This window comes from Girardinichthys multiradiatus, chromosome 7 (genome assembly GCF_021462225.1).
Source record: "Girardinichthys multiradiatus isolate DD_20200921_A chromosome 7, DD_fGirMul_XY1, whole genome shotgun sequence".
In the NCBI taxonomy this organism is placed as follows: Eukaryota; Metazoa; Chordata; class Actinopteri; order Cyprinodontiformes; family Goodeidae; genus Girardinichthys; species Girardinichthys multiradiatus.
The window spans coordinates 40,680,784-40,697,646 of NC_061800.1; the positions used below are offsets into that span (position 1 = coordinate 40,680,784).

The following is a 16,863-nucleotide window of genomic DNA, read 5'->3' on the forward strand; positions in this document are numbered from 1 at the left end:
TGCACCTTTCACCTGCATGGTTTCACAAGCTGTCCATAGATCATCATTCCTCAGAGGACCCCCGCCTCATCTTGTTCCTCATCTTTGATTTTAAGCCTATAATTTTGATTTTACTTGTTTTCTGTTTTTAAACTGGAACCATTGTCATTCTTTTTTTAATCACATAGTGGTTTGTTTTCAAAACAAAAATTATGTACCTTATTCTGTAGATGTGGCGATTATTCAGTTTTTGTCTTTTTGCAAAATGAGTGTAGCCATTTTTAGGGTGAAATGTAGCATAGGAGAAAGGTTGTTTTGGTTGTTGACTAAAACCAATGTGTATGGACCTAAAAATGTGTACTTGCTAAAATTTAAAAAAGTTGATCTTTAATTTAATGATTCATAAATCCTCAAGGTGTAAATCTAGTTCAGAAAAGTGAAAATAATGTAGGTAAAACATATGTGTGTTATTCTGACGCATTCTTAGCCCCTTTTATTAAAGGTTAAAAATGTTGTAAAACAGTGTCGCCCTGTTTGATTGATTGATAAAAAAGATTCAGGACAGTGTGACCAACACTCATGTTCATTTTTATCATTTTTATTATTTTATTTATTCATTCATTTGTCCTCTAAGGTATTTCCTGTCAGTGTCACTTCATACTTGAACTTCCGGGTGGGTCATGGTGGACTCCTCCCCCTCGCCTGGGTCCCGGGACGAAGCTTTAGGAGGCGCTGCACGTATTTGTTCTCCTTGATTTATTTATTTTTTTCTTTTTGGAATCCATGGCTTTGCATGGGAACTGAACTGAGAGGCTTGCAGAGCAGAAAACAAGCGCCAGGGAACTATGCGTCTATCATTTTGAATGAATGCCAGCAACTTTCTCCACAGGCAGCTTTGAATCTTTGTCTCAATTTTCTAAATTTCTTGTGATTAATTGACTGATTTTGAGGGTTTAAGAGAGGAGGCTTTTTTTGTTTGTTTGTTCACTTTCTGTGTTCCCCGATCAAAAGAGGATTGTTGGGGATGAAACTGCTGAGTACAGTGACAGTACTACAAACTTCTCAGACCTTGTATTTAGACCACGGAGACCCATGACAGCTGTCAAATCCTATAATAGTAGATGTCCTGTAGCACACGTATGGTACAGTATATAAAGCTAGATTCAAGATATGCCACATTAAGCCCATCTGTGGTGGCTGTGATGCAAACATGTCGCAATCTCCACACCATTGTCCTTGGAAGCACCTTCACAGTCCGTGCATGAACAGACTCAGAAGCTGTCTGCTGAAACCTGATGCCAGTAGTTTCCAACCAAATGTACAGTTTCACTGTTTGATGTTCAGCCTCCTGTATTAACACCCCTATGTGTATTAACTCCAGTTCACCGTGAGTCAGTATCTCCCAGGTTTTAAACTGGTCAATGAAGATGCATTTCTAAGAAACTTCAGTCAATTCCTGTTTCCAGCTGTAGGAACAAATGTGTTTAAGTGTGAAATTTGTGTGTGCTCAGGTGTCTTTCAGCATACTCAGTTAAATTTTCACCAAAGATGTAGATTTTCACGTGTTCCTCCCCAGTGTTTTCTTGATAACACCTGTTTTCTAATAGCTTGACATTATTTTGCCATCAGCCCTTTACTGGCAGTTTATTTTTGTAACTTTGCACAATGTACTTGTGTTTTGTGCAAAAAAACAGACAGTATGTTCCATATTGGGCAGAAAAGTCAGGCTTCTTTAGTGCAAATGTAGCTGTCGGCAACCAACGTGCATTTTGTGGGCTGCAATCATAACTGTTGCAATTTACTTGTCATCTATATATATATAATATATATATATATATATACACATATATATATATATATATATATATATATATATATATGTATATATATATATATATATATATATATATATGAACAACAAATGTGGCAAATGTTCCCGCTGTTGAAACCTATTGAATCTTTCCTTTGTCAGTGGGAATATGAAGATGTTACAGTTCCTATATGTGAGTTTGTGACTAACTGGCTGCAGTCGCTGTACAGCATAGCACCAACACTTCCAGAGTCAACATGATTCATCCCCATTGTAGCAAGACAAATACAGCAGGAAGAAAAAAGCAGCACTGTTACATTTCTCCTCAACCAGCTGGCACTTGTGATGTCATTTACAGTTGTTCAATTCTGCTTGATTGCATTTATTTTTTGAGCAATTATTAGAAAAACAGAGCTGTGTTTGAAATGTTCACTTAGTCAGTCTCTTTATTGTGTTAACTATATATTATTTAATAACATTGTTTGTGTGTGTGTGTGTGTATATATATATATATATATATATACACACACACACACACACACACACACATAAATAAATGAAAGGTGGACAGGTGTAGCCAGGCTTTTTTGCATTGCATACACAAAATTTCGTTGTAATTTGAGAGCGTGTGCGTTCCGTTTTATGTATTGCATAAACAAACACCAGCGGCAGACATCGCAATATAACCCTAACTGATTTAGGGGTTGTTTTGGCTGGAAACATTATAAAAACTTCATCTTCTTAATAGTTGCATTGAATCTTATGTCACCAATAACATTTCTCGTTATGTCAGAAACATCACAAAGCTGTGGACAAAGCATTAGTATGCTGACATTTTGTCTGAAATGTAGTAGAAACTATTTCTACCATTGAATCAGACATTTTATATGTCTCTTTACATGTAGGGAAAGGGAGGTGACTGTTAATTAGCTGTGGATGTTAACGGTAGCGTGCTAAAATTTGCATCACCATAAGTTAACTTAAATCTAAATATATTAGGACCAATGTAGATTCACTACTTGTACTGTATGCAATCAAATTTTAAGTGCACTATAAAGTAGATGTGAAGTTGTAGTAAATTAGCTGTGGATATTAGCATATGTGGAATATTGTAAAGTTTTGAAAATTTGAAGACATTTTTGTTACAAAACCCTTCATGTTGGAAGTGGTCGAATGCTGTGGAAATACAGACCTTAACATGAACTTTTCAATGAAAAGGGAAAATCTGTTATTTGCAAATGCAACTCCTAACTCTGTGTTCTTAGCATGCTAATGCTAACATTAGCAATATGCTATCCTACATTAGTGTTCTTGGTTAGCTTAGACACAGTACTTTGTGACTAATGTAATGTAGCTACACCACTTTTATTGCATCACCTGAACTATATTTAACACCAACATTAAAATGCTATAGAGAAAATACACCTCTATTTTCTTATAAACAACCCACTGCAGCATCGGGTCAGCGGCTGACTCAAAGGCATGGGGCCCAGCAATGCTATTTTTTAAGTTGTTTAAAAGATTGATGTAGTGAGCATTTTTCAGTATAATAAATCTCATAGCAAGTAATTTCTAATGTAATGACTACATTTGCATTTGGTCTATGTCACCTGCTGGCATAAATAGATAACTCCATTTGGCTACAATACACAGAAATAGCTATGCAGTGTGACATGTATGTGTGGATTCAACATGCTGCAACATGTATTCCAGGTGCTCGTTTCCCTCTATGCCCCTACCATCTTTGTTTTGAACAATAACTGTTAGCTCTATCTGCTACTTTGGTGGCAAGTTTTCAGTACACCTTAAAGTAGATGTAAAGTTATTGAATTATCTGCATTTCTGAATGCAAGTGGACTGTTATGAGGTTTGACAATTTAAAGATCTTTTTGGCACATATTTATTCAGATTAGTTGTGAAACATGTTTTGCAGCTGTTGGAGTCCCATGTTCATCAAGTTGAGTTTATGAGCATGGAACTTGATTTGCTCGCCCAATAACCAATGAAGATAAGCACCAGCTGCCCCCTGGTGTATATGATGGATGAATGGATATTAATTAATGTGGACCTTAGCATGCTAATGTTAGCATCAGTATGCTAATACTTGCACCGAAATAATACAACTCTCATCCAGGCTGCAGAGCATGATGGTCTATTAGGAATATTGCCGTGTTCCACCTCTGTACACTACTTTTCTAAGCCAGGTGACAGATTTCTTGTGCACTTTATAATGGATGTTAGCTTGCTAAATTTAGCAGTAGCAGTCTTTGTCCACTTAGACTGTAGGGTACAGGGGTATTGTTTGGAAAAAACAGTGTATTACCTCTGTTCACTATTTTTATTGTACCACCTGAGAACGTTTTAGTGCACTAAGTAGTGGATGTAAAGTTATCACTAATCAGCTCTTTTAAAGGTTGTGCTAGAATCCTAATGTTAGCGTTAGCATGCTCTACTAGCTTAGTTTTCATTTAATTATGGTCTAATTTGATGACACTGTGTACCACCTCTGTACACTATTTTTACTGTACTAGATGACAGATTTTTAGTGCACTATATGATGAAAAATTCTATTAATAAGTTGTGAATGTTAGAATGTTAATGTTAGCCTTAATTTGCTTTTTCAGCTCAAGTTGTAGGGCATTGTGGTCTGTTTTGAGCAAAGCAATGCACTGTATAGTGGACTAAAGTAAACAGTAGAAATTGTGTACAGTATACAGTGAGCTAATGGTGAATAAGTGAACAATTTGAACACAGCTTTGAAGTTAGCTTTATAGTAAAAACCAAGAAGTCACATAAAGTGGTCACCTACGATTTTACCCTTACCACAATCTCAGCCAGAAGGCGTGCTCCATATGCAAGTCTGACAGATGTTTCTCTTCCCCTCTGTTTTTCCCAGTTGTTCTGTTAATATTTTCATTTTGTCTTTTTACAAAGCTGTCTGAGGATTTTTTTTTTTTTTTTGCTATATGCCCCATTAAGATTGCCTGCTTCTAGAGTTTAGTTTTTCGACTGCACTAAAGATGTCAACTGATGATGTCATGATTAAAAAAAAAAGTCTCCATTTACGGTTTGGATGGATTCAACGACTGGAGCAAGAACTGAACTCCTGCTTAACCCCTGCAAATCCCTGAAGACGGTCAGTGCAACCCTTCCCTTTCTTGGTGGGGTTATGTTATTTTGGTTTTGTTCAGTGAGCCCACATTTGGAGGCTTTTGCTGTTTCTGGGTCCAGTTGTCCAGTTGTGTGAAATCCTCCTCCAACTCAAACCACAACCTTGCATGTACTACCAACACTGAAGCTGCACCTAGCATGATGACAAACTTTTAAGGACAATGTAGAAAAAAAACAGCTATAGATAGTTATATGAAATCAAGAAAAAAAAAAGAATAAAGGAGTTCTTAGTTTACTTTTGATCTTTTGGTCGAGTTTATTTCCAGTCATGTCTTTGACTCTTTATTCTGTGTGTCTGTGAGTATGTGTCTAGCTATCCTCAACATCCATCTTACACAAGTTAGTCCATCACGGGGCCGGTTCTGTTCCTAATAAACTGGATTTTTATGTTTAAACTCTTAATTTACAGAATTTAAAGAAAACTACTAGAAACCAAAAAAATATATGTATAAATCATATTTCGAAAAAGTGCAACTTTAAATCAGTAAATTAATAAATTTTAAAAATTTTTCACAACAGTATTCCCTCCATTTTTTTACATTTGTTGATATGATTCAGCAGAAAATAATTGTCAAAAAATATGTATATCAGATATTTACTTTAGGTGATAAAAAGAACTTATAACTTATAGGCAATAAAAAAAGATTTACTTAAGATATTTTTTTAAATCAACAATGTATGAGCATGGTGTTCATACCTGCGTAAGTGGATCACTGACTTAAGGCTTCAACTTGTGGTTGATCTACACTAGTGGTCAAAAAGAACACTTGATCCCCTAATTAGTCTCTTTATTTTCATGACTATTTATATTGTACTTTCCCCCCAAGGGGTTAAAACTGTAACGAACATACATGGAATTATGTAGTAAACAAAAAAGTTAAATAACATTTTTATATTTTAGGTTCTTCAAAATAGCCACCCTTTGCTTTGCACCCTAAGCATTCTTTCCATGAGTTTCATGAGGTGGTCACCTGAAATGGTTTTCCAAAGAGTCTTGAAAGAACTTCGCAGAGGTTCATAGAGAGATGTCCAAAGATTAATATTTCAGTCATCACAGCAAAGGGTGGCCACTTTAAGGAATCTAAAGTCAGTCAGTCAGTCATTTTCTACCGCTTATTCCATTGTGGGTCGCGGGGGAGCTGGTGCCTATCTCCAGCTGTCTATGGGCGAGAGGCAGGGTACACCCTGGACAGGTCGCCAGTCCATCACAGGGCAACACACAAACAACCATGCACACACTCATTCAGACACCTAAGGGCAATTTAGATTGACCAATTAACCTAACAGTCATGTCTTTGGACTGTGGGAGGAAGCCAGAGTACCCGGTGAGAACCCACGCATGCACGGGGAGAACATGCAAACTCCATGCAGAAAGACCCCCGGTCAGGAATCAAACCCAGGACCTTCTTGCTGCAAGGCAACAGTGCTACCAACTGCGCCACCGTGCAGCCCAGAATCTAAAGTATAAAACATATTTTTAAGTTCTTCTACACTTTTTTTGTTTGCTACATAATTCCACGTGTTCATTCACAGTTTTGATGCCTTCAGTGAGAATCTAGGTTCAATGTAAATAGTCATGAAAATAAAGAAAACCATTAAATGAGAAAGTGTGTCTGAAACTTTTGACTGGTAGTGTATTTGGTTTCCCAGCAAGTGAAAATATGGATTTATGTGAAGGAAGTTTGAAAAGGAAAATGTTTTACAAAATCAATTAATCCAAGGGGAGAATGTTAGAATTATGATTATTGATTGATTAATCTTTATCAATAATTATAATTAAAAATCATAATTTGACAAAATGTATTTCTTAACCAAAATCCTAATTTATGAATCGAGACCAGAGATGTCTTCTGGTGTTGTAATTGTGGCTCAACGCCTTTGATAATTACAACCGTTAAATACTCAGTAATAATTAATAACTATTACCAGAGATGTCACTGTTTAATCGACCGTTTCTACCGAAACGTGTGGAACTTCAACGTTATCTTGATTGACGAATCACTCTTGCAAAAAATAAACCCAGAAACACCTTCTCTTTATCTATGTGAATATTTATTAAATCACAGCCTGATACAATCCGTTCTTCTGATTTAATAATATTCACCAACTCAAACATGCAAAGTTCTACACAAAAGGGGTATGGGGTCAAACCAGCAGTTATGGCAAAAATGATAATATGACAAAAGGGATATGGTTGTGAGTGGAGGGTGGGGTGCAGCTCCACTGTAACTCAGTTATCTTAATAAAACCTCATAAAACCTCCCCCAACTCTTGAGCAGACAAAGAGTTATAAAACTTTTGGCGGCCAGCTAGCAAGCAGTGAGGTTGAAGACAAAGAAAATGGGAAATTTCACCATGAGGTTATTTTAACAGTCCAGTCTCACAGCACACCTGCGCTTGCTCTCAGGTGTTCAGTAACTCCGCAAAACACACACACAAAGCTGGGTAACGCAGCGGCTTCCAGCACGGCACATCAAAGTTTCAATAAAAAGGTTACATGCACACATCATTCAGAACACATTAGATTAAAAAGCGAATCTCATCGCACTAAAACCTCCTCTACCCTGCCCAGACTTTCTAAGAAAGAAATAAAAATAAAAGATGGGTTTTACTTGTTGTCGTCTTCCTACTGAGCGCGGTTGTGAGCGAATGGGGGGGGGGCGAGTTGGAAGTTACTGTGCGCCCACAGTTAACTTCAGGAAAAGCGGTCAATCTTCATCCTCTGGCCTCCTTGGCGAAAGGGAAGATATGATCTGATCATCACAGTCGACTAGGACAAAACAAGGTGGCTCCTTGAAACTCCGTGTTTTTTTAGTTACGTGTTAAACACGTCTTCTATCGGCACAGTGAAATTTCTGGCCTTCTTATTCCAGAAACCTCAGTTATGAATTCTTCGTTGGCCAACGAAGGAGAATAAATGAAATCCACTCGGGACTCTTCTCCAGGTGATGCTTCAGATGTTGGTGACCGTGTCACAGTCTCCAGCTGAAGGCGTATGTTCAAAATGGGCACCTTCATATATAGCGTCCTGTGACGTCAGACTTGGGGCGCCCCGTCATATCAGTCGCAATGTCCGACGGGATCTGTAGGAACGGACTGTCCTGGATACAAAATGGCCGATGCCGTTGGAAAGGCATAGTGACGTCCAGCAACGTGCAAATGGTCCAATATTCAGCACACAAGTGGTCCAACATTGAATATCACAAAATCTTTAAATTAATCAAACTTAAAACTACAGGGTCAGCATGTTGTACTTCAAATCTAAGGGAGCTTCTACTCCATATTTTATTCCGGAAGCTCCTCTTACGAGACAAATCTACACCAGCTGGCATTCGAGAGTCCCAAAGTTACAATCAGTAAATAATTATTAAAAACATTTAAATGTAGATCAACTTTTTATTAAAACTATGAAACATTTTGGTTTCACATATGTTAACATTTTAAATCTACAGCAAAGATAAAGCCTTTAGTGCTTTACAGATGATTTATCAGGTAATCACTTGAGTCAGGTTTGAAAGACTGACATTGAAAAACATAGAAGTAAGATGAAGGAGTAAATTACACACCTGGTAAACCATCACATACATGTCAAAAACATAGCATTTTGGAGTCATAGCTTGTAAAAACCTAGATTTATTTTTTTTTTTTTTGATTAGTCATTTTTTATCAATGAGGTCCAAGGCTTTAAGTTTGGACAGCCTCCTCTCCATCACCCTAATCTTTAACTCCTTCCCTAGATTCTCTGTCAGGTCCTCTGTCAAAATTTGCGGGTGTCTTGCTGCAGGAGGGACGGGTGTACTTCACAAAATTAATGGTATTATGAGAAACAAATATGTGGAAATACTGAGGCAACATTTTTAGACTTCGATCAGGAAGTTAAGGCTTGGGCACAAACAGCTGTCCAAATAACCAAATCAGAATTAAATAGATAAAACACAAAAATGTCTGGGCATAGCACTGTGCTAAGTGTTGTGAAAAATGTATATTTCAACTGCAGCCCTATGTGTCTAACATTAATTTTTTATTTTCACCAGTTTTAACAGGAAACATACACTGGTTTTGATTTCTCTGTCGGCAGTAGAATCCATAATATGTCACTAGAGTATGTATAAACTCTCATTTTCAATAAATTAGAATGTGTTCCAATGAGGCTCGTTTATCAGGTTAAAATCACCTTTTAAAAATAACTTTTAAGCAGGTATTAAACATACTTTTCATTAAGCCCATGTTTCTGTATTAAAAGATGTTTTTTAATGGTCTGACTTAATATTTTCATCTTAAATGTGGAGTTTTCATTAGCTGTAAGAGGAAAATCATCATAACTAACAGATGAAGGCTTGAAAATGTCACTATGTGATTAATATACATATATATTAATTTGGAAGTGCCATTTTGAAAAAATAAGTACAAGGTTGAAACATTGTCAACTTGTGAAACAAAGGACAAGTGGTGAAAATGCTGTGCAGTACAACACCATGATGAACATCTGGTCACCCTGACCTCATTAACCTGTCACTGTGTTTGCAGGAGAGGTCTCTGATGGCATCACCAATTTAATTAGGCAAACAAGATATTCCATCTCTAAAATAAACTCGGCGTCCACCATCACCGCAGCTACACCTTTGTTCTTTAATAAATACTGATTCTGCAGCGTTCCATTGTGAAATACATTTTTCGAGCATATATTTGAAGTTTTTTGTACTATAATCTGTGGAGCAGCTTTTTGTGGCTATGGTGACTTTTACAGAAACTAATTGCACATGTGTTGGCTGTCAATCAGACTCAGTGTGAAGACTGGATTAGTCAGACAGAGGCATCTCATGCATTTTACTGCTGGTTTTAATCTTCAGGTCTGACTGCGAGTGAAGGAGGTCATCAGGGTTCCTCTGTGTGTTTATGGAACTCATTTGAAGAGTAAATAAAAGGTACGCAACCATGCTTCAGATATTTGGGATCAAACGCTTTTAAATTTTCCTAACTTGAGAACTAAGAAAACTTAACAGCTAGCTCATTTGTTCTCACTGTGGTTTTACTCAGCGACTAATGATTAGTTAATTCAGATCAAACTTAGAAACTGATATAGAACAATTTACTATAACCTAACTGATGCTGAACTATTGATAAATATTTTTGTATTTGTGAAAGACAAAAAGGATGAAATACAGATAAAGCATTTTAATACAGAAATCTACAATGAGTATATTTCCTATTTTCAGAACAAATTTTCTGGCAGTTTTTGTTTGTTTTTGTCCAGATTTAGATTTCAGTCACAAGATAATAAACAAATAATAAATTAGGCTGTTAATGAGTCCTTAATACATTTGTATTTAAAATAATGCTAAATAATTACTATTAGAGAATGGCTATTTTGTCCAGATACAATCCAGTATTACCTAAGCTTTTCTTTTTTAATAACTAAGGTGAGAAAACTGTAGGGAGTAGAGAGGAGGGAGCTACAGCACACCCTAGTGGATGACAGAGAAGTGCATGCAAAAATTACAAATATACGTTATTTAAAAAAAAAACTGTGTGCAGCGTATATATTTAAATTATATTCTATCAGTTTATGTGTGATGTGTTGCTCCTGTTTTGTTGCTTTTGTAATCCTACAGTTGATACATAAACATCCGCTGCAAAAATAGACACATTGATATTTAAGTGTGTTTACAAATCCATAAAAAATAATAACCAGAGCATCATCTTTAAAACCGTCAGATACAAAACGTATGACAGCTGCTGGTTGAAAAACTCTTCAACAACTATAAAGTGCAGCTGGTAGCAATCGCTGGGTGTAGAGAAGGAACCCATCGCTTGAGTTACCACAGGAATAAACTGGATATTTATTTTTTTGAAGCACACCTTCGTTTTCATGTGTTTTCATAGGACTTTCAAGATATCCCACTGTGGATTTTATTGAAAAAATTGATAATTCTCCCAGATTTCCTCAAGTACTCTCTTCTTTTTTCTGTAGCAGTCCTGGACTGTACATTTTAGGTTAACATGAGATTCTAAATATCCTTTAGATTTCCCTTTATGGACCTATTTTGATAGCGACAACAGCTCGGTCAGTCCTTGTCTTAATTTGGCCCTAAAAAACACATTGAAAATGAGACTTCTTCAACCCCTACATTTCATCAAAATTCCGTCAAAACAAATATGTTGAAAGTCGTCCTTGTTTAGCCAGTTTAATCAATTGTAGCAACTTTTTGCCACATTTTACACCAGTAACGTCTTTGTTTAGACATGTTTATTATCAGTCGCATTTAAAAGGAAGCAGAACTCTTCTTTATTATGTCTTTGCAAGGAAATTGTAGTTGGAAAGATTGTCTGAAAGGTTGGTAGCCTCCTTGTTGTGCTGTGATAATCGTTAGCATGAAGAGGGTTTTACCCTTTCATCTGCTGATGGTTTAACTTGGTCAATACTCCCCCACAAACCTGAACAGGAAGAAGCAGCTATTAAACATAGAGGTATGGATTTTTCATTCGGCTGTTTCGGACTGCACAGCCTCTCTGAAAGTCCCGCATCACCTCCCTCTTCATCATCTTCCCATGTCTTAGTACCTTCCATCTGGTGTTTCTCAGCTGGAACCCAGCTGTGTGGTTCTTACAGACTATAGCGGAAAGCATGAATGTCTAAATGTATCTTTGAAGTTGTAGCAAAGCACACACACAATAGATGTGAACAGAAACCGGCAGAAGTGTCTTTTTGCCAGTCTTTCCAAATGACCTTGCAGGACCATAGATTTAATCAAAGCAAGTTCGAATCTAGTGGCAGAGAGCTGAGATAAGTTAGATGCCCTACATTATTCAAATGTAACAAAACGTGTGTCAATGTTTCTGTTTGAGCTGCAAAGGTTTCTAATTGTCCAACCAAAAATTTGAAGATATTTCAGTAAAGAGGTCTTCTAAAGTTCACAGTTCCCCAGTGGTTACAACAAAAGTTACGTCACCATTTTTAATCATTTTTACTTTCTTGCTATTGTGGTTCCATGTCATTTGCCTTCCTGTCATTGTCCATTCCTACTTAATGGCTGTTTTGAGCATAACTTTGAGGATAACTGATCGTTTTGTGTAATTCACACTCATCTTTAATGTTCATGATAAAATCTCAGCAGTACAACATTTTGGGATATTTCCAGAAACCAAAAAGCCGGGAAACTGAACAATATGTTCTTTTTGGTGATATATATCTCACTGAGCTATAACATAAGATTTTACGTCATTTTCCATATATGGTAAGGGTGAGAGTTTTCACGTTTTCAAATATGATTAAAAAAATGCATTTGTGATTTGTATGTTTACTCTATCTGGGCAGGTAAACTATCAGATCAGTAATAAATAACATATAGTTGCTATAAACACTGAGCTCCCTGAAGTTTATCACCCTGCTGACAGGATGAACGCTCTAAAAGCAGATTCAGTCAGTGATCAACATTTTAATAATGCAGAAACCATCTGCTGTTTCTTAAGATGCTGTCTATGCACACCTTTTATAAAGTCTATTCATTACCAGACAATTAAAGCAGACGTTGTTAAAGGATTTAAGCCAAATAGTTAGTGTTTAGCCCCTCCAGGAAACATTCAAATCTTCTCCATGGGCCCAGAAAAAAAGCTTCACCAGTAAACATTTAAATATGCATTGCCTTACTTTATTAGCATGTTGCTGCAGAGTGTCAGTACAGTAAAGAACAGAGAAACTGGTCTGGGCCTGCTGGCACAGGAGGGCAGTGAGGGAGAGGCCAGCAGCTTGTGCCCCTGAGAGAAATGACAAATCATTAGCTCTGGTCCAGGAGTAAATGGGAGCCACACTCCTCCAAGGCCCACATTTCCATTTCAATTTTCTGCTCAACAGAGTTGATGTATGTGGCGAATCAAACGGCAAGACCAGTCTCCACCTCGGCTGGCTCGAGCCTCCTGATATTCACTGGTTAGAGTATGTATGTGACCTTGTGTGTGTGTGTGTGTGTGTGTGTGTGTGTTTTCTATAGTGATAACACTACAGACTGAATACAAAGCAAACATAATGTCTCTGTGTAAAATATTGTTAACAAAAGAAAAAGGATGTCCATGTGTCCGTTGAGGGGGCATCATGTGGCTTGATGCAAGATAAGCACAGAGCATAATATACCAATGAATAAAAACCACATGGTAATTCTGCATAGACAACCATGCTATAATAAAAGCCTTGACTTGTGTGGTAACTGCATATTTAATGGAAGGTTGTGACAGTACTGCCAGCACCATGAGTCTCACTTGGCTGATGTAAGAAACTGTTGAAATGTTTAATAAAACAGGAACATGCATAGATAATAAGTGTAAAAAAAATAAAGTTGTAACACAGATGGATGCTGCCAAAGCAAAAGGACATAATGAGCTGCAGTGGGACCACAGCAACTTCAGAACTAATGACACTGCAGATAAAACAGCATTTTAAGAAAATATATGATTTCATTCCTACAGAAGCAGTCTTAATCACTAGCAGATCTACATTTTTAAGTGTGGTTATAAATCAGTCAGAAATAAAATGTAAAATAGACTCCTAAATACTCATTTTTAATAATATACTAATAATTCATTTTCATTCATTCTACTAAAATAGCAAAAAATATGTAATCTAGACCAATTCAATCAAATTATTACACATTACAGTCATATTTAACTGAGCATGTAATGCCAGTTGGTAAAAAGTTATATATAGTCAAGTCATTGAATCTGCAGCAACACCTTATTCTCAGCAAGCATGTAGTGACCATTGAAAGGAACAACTCCCTTATTAACTGGAAAAAACCTCCACCATAACCAGGTTGAGTTTGATTGGCCAATTGCTGCGGCTGGCCAAAGAAAGTATACCCTGTTTATGGCAATGACATCTACCCATGGCTTAGTCCGAGAAAGAAATACAGCAAAATGTAGGACCAGGAGTATATTCTATGAGACACATAAAGTTCTTATTTTACTGGCAGCAATAGTTTCATTGCTGAGTCTGTTTAGGAAAGCGAATCAGCTTAACACTGAGTCACTGAGTGAGGGTGTACTTTCTATGAGATAAAAAACTAAAAGCAGTATGACTGCTGATGGCAGCAACAGCTTGAGTACTAAACGAGCTACAGCCAATCACAAATACAAAGACTCAAGAGTGCTTTCTATGGGCCAGAACATTTCTGTGTTTTTTCTTGGTAATAACACGAGGATAGAAGCAGCAATCTGTGACTCTTTCCAGGAAAGGAGATACAACTGAATATAAAGGCATGAGGCCAGGTGTTCTGTCTGTAGGAAAGGTAAACAAAGAGAATACACAATGTTGATAATAACAAAATCTCCATCCGTGGCATAGTCCAGAAATAACATACAGAATCAATGAGCGAATCACAGGAGTCCTTTCCAAGAGAAAAAAAAAAAGAAAGTACAGAAAGTTGTTGTCAACAATAGCTCCATCAATGACTTAGTCCAAGAAAAAAAGAAGTTCAATTAATGACTGTTCAGGAAAGAGAAAAATAGCTAATCACCTGAGCAGGAGTACTTTCTATGAGTAAATAAAAACAAAGAAAGTACTCAAAGTTGTTGGCAACAACTTTACCATTAACGACTCTGTCCAGGAAAGAGATGCAGCTCAACATCGAAGCAACTGGCCAAAAGTACTCTCTATGGGTTAAAGAAAATGCTTTTTTTGTTTTTCTATGAAAGTACATAAGGTCAAAGGCATCAATAGCTCAGCAGATGACTGTTAAAGAAAGACACAGCTAAACACATAGACACAGTTCCAGAAGTTCTTTCCGAGAAAAACAAAACATGAATGTTTAGAAAGTTGATGGCACAATAGCTCCGTCAATGACTTAGTCCAAGATTAAACACAAAAGTTAACTCAATGACTGTTTAGGTAGGAAATACATAAAAAACAAACAAAAAACACCTGTACTTTCTATGAGTAGCAAAACAGTGGATTACAAAAAATGAATGGCTAATCAGCAGCCTTCCTTTTGTCTGAGATTGGCTCAAGGACAAGAACGTGTCCAGAAGGAAACACGTGTTCCTTCTCCCTCAAGTTACTATCTGTCCTGGGAGATCCAAAGGGGTTCTCAGGTCAGAAGGGATAACCTCCCAGTGAGACGTAGAAGCTCCAACGAGGAACTTAAATAAGATGCAGACACCATCTCAACTGACTTCTTCAAGGTGGAGAAGAAGTGTCTGTACCATGAGCACCCTGTGGACATGGAGCTCTTTACCCTTTCTGTAGAACTGAGCCCAACTAATGTATGCAAGGTTCTTTTGGTCATGATCCATATGTTGCAACCACATATGATGGCTGGCACATGGATGGATCAGTCAATGATAGTGTTGCCTTTTGACTCCTGAACCTAACAGATCACACCTGGAAGGAGCATTCCATCCAATGTACTGGTGTTTTATTTTCATTCTTCGTTAACTTCTTTAGAGGTTTAGATTGTCTTCCTTAGGAATGTAAGAAAAATCAAGGTAAAATTGTCACAATTTGAGGAAATGTTTCAAATCAACTAAATAGATGCAAACTTTTTAAGGGAAATATTGACTGCAGACATCATAAAATCATAAATGTTGTAAGTGTCCTTTAAACAGGTAAGAAAAATATGGTCGTCATGGAAAACTCTCTCTCTTTTTCACAAAACAAATCCACCGTAGGATTGTATCATGTGAATCAAGTTAATTCCAAACTTTTTGTCATCCATAATCTAATATTTAAAAATTCAAACCAAGTAACACCGTGGCGTCAAAAAGTTGACTTCACATCAGTATGGTCTTTGGGTAATTGCTAAACCATCTCTGTGGCACAGTGATATTTTGCAATTTACTCAGAAGTAATCCCGAGCATTGCTGTGTGTGAGAGGAGAGCAGATAGGCTAAGTGTGGAGGAGAAAAGTGTCAAGAGGAGACCCAGATTGAGCTTATCTGTGAGCTCAGGCTTTCCTTTGTCAGAACAGCTCCTTTACTGATGAAGGCTCTTTGAACCTGACAGAATAATTAAAATCCAAGAGAAAAAAAGCTGACATTTGCAATTTGACCTGTCTGACTTACAAGGCAAAATTGGCACCGTTTCCTGTAGATTGCATTATAATAGTATTCTGCCCCCGTGTGAGAGTGTGTGTGAGGAAAAACTGTATTAAAGTATGGGTTTAGGAGTGCCTGTGTGTACTGTACATATTGGTTTTATGAGGTGTGTATTCAAGAGTGTGTGGGAAGGAATAAAAGAGTAAGTTTATGGCATATTACCAAGTCATTTCTTCATTAAGGAGCTGTTTTCCGGTAAGCGGGCGCTATTTGAATAGCTAAATTGTCCGAGCAATGTGCAAACAAGAACTAATAGCCTAGTGTCCTTGTCACTGGCAAAGTCAAACTAAAGATTTCTAAACTTAGGTGAGTGTCTCTGTGTGTTTGATGGCTTGGTCTGAAAGAATATTTCTATAAATTTGATGTCCACATGTGTGGTAAAGCATATAGTTGTAAACTAACAACAGCAAGTTTATTTAAAACAAAACTCTGGCCTTAAACTTTAAAACCAAAAAAAAAAAAAATCAAACGTTTGTTACATAATTAAGTCATAATCAGCCTTTCAATTGATTTCATAATAGAAAAGCAATTTTAAAAGCACCTTTTGGCAACAAAAAAGCATTTGTACTGACACCTCTCTTTAGGGTTGTTACTTGATAATGTTAAAGGTCCAATGCTTCTGGAAGTAAACATGAGAAGAAGATGGATTTCTCGTCACCTGCTAAAAACATCAGTTGGAAATATGGGTTTAAGGAACGTGTCTCAAGGTAGCAGGCATAGGGCAGAACATGTTGTAGGTGATTCTACAGTTTACATTAAATCAGTTACCATGTCCTCGAAATAATCTTCCTGTATGTTTGGCAACAAAAAGGAGTTTCATT

General features: G+C 36.9%; 1 protein-coding gene across 3 annotated transcripts in view; it reads left to right on the top strand.

Annotated features, from left to right (window-relative positions):
• Window positions 1–5,195, top strand: part of adarb1b (adenosine deaminase RNA specific B1b) — a 158,389-nt gene extending 153,194 nt beyond the window's left edge. For all 3 annotated transcript variants that reach the window (XM_047370114.1, XM_047370112.1, XM_047370113.1), the window contains one exon: window positions 1–5,195. This exon is cut by the window's left edge and continues 315 nt beyond it. The gene's annotated coding sequence lies outside the window, so the exon portion shown is untranslated.
• The last annotated feature ends 11,668 nt before the right edge of the window (window positions 5,196–16,863 follow it).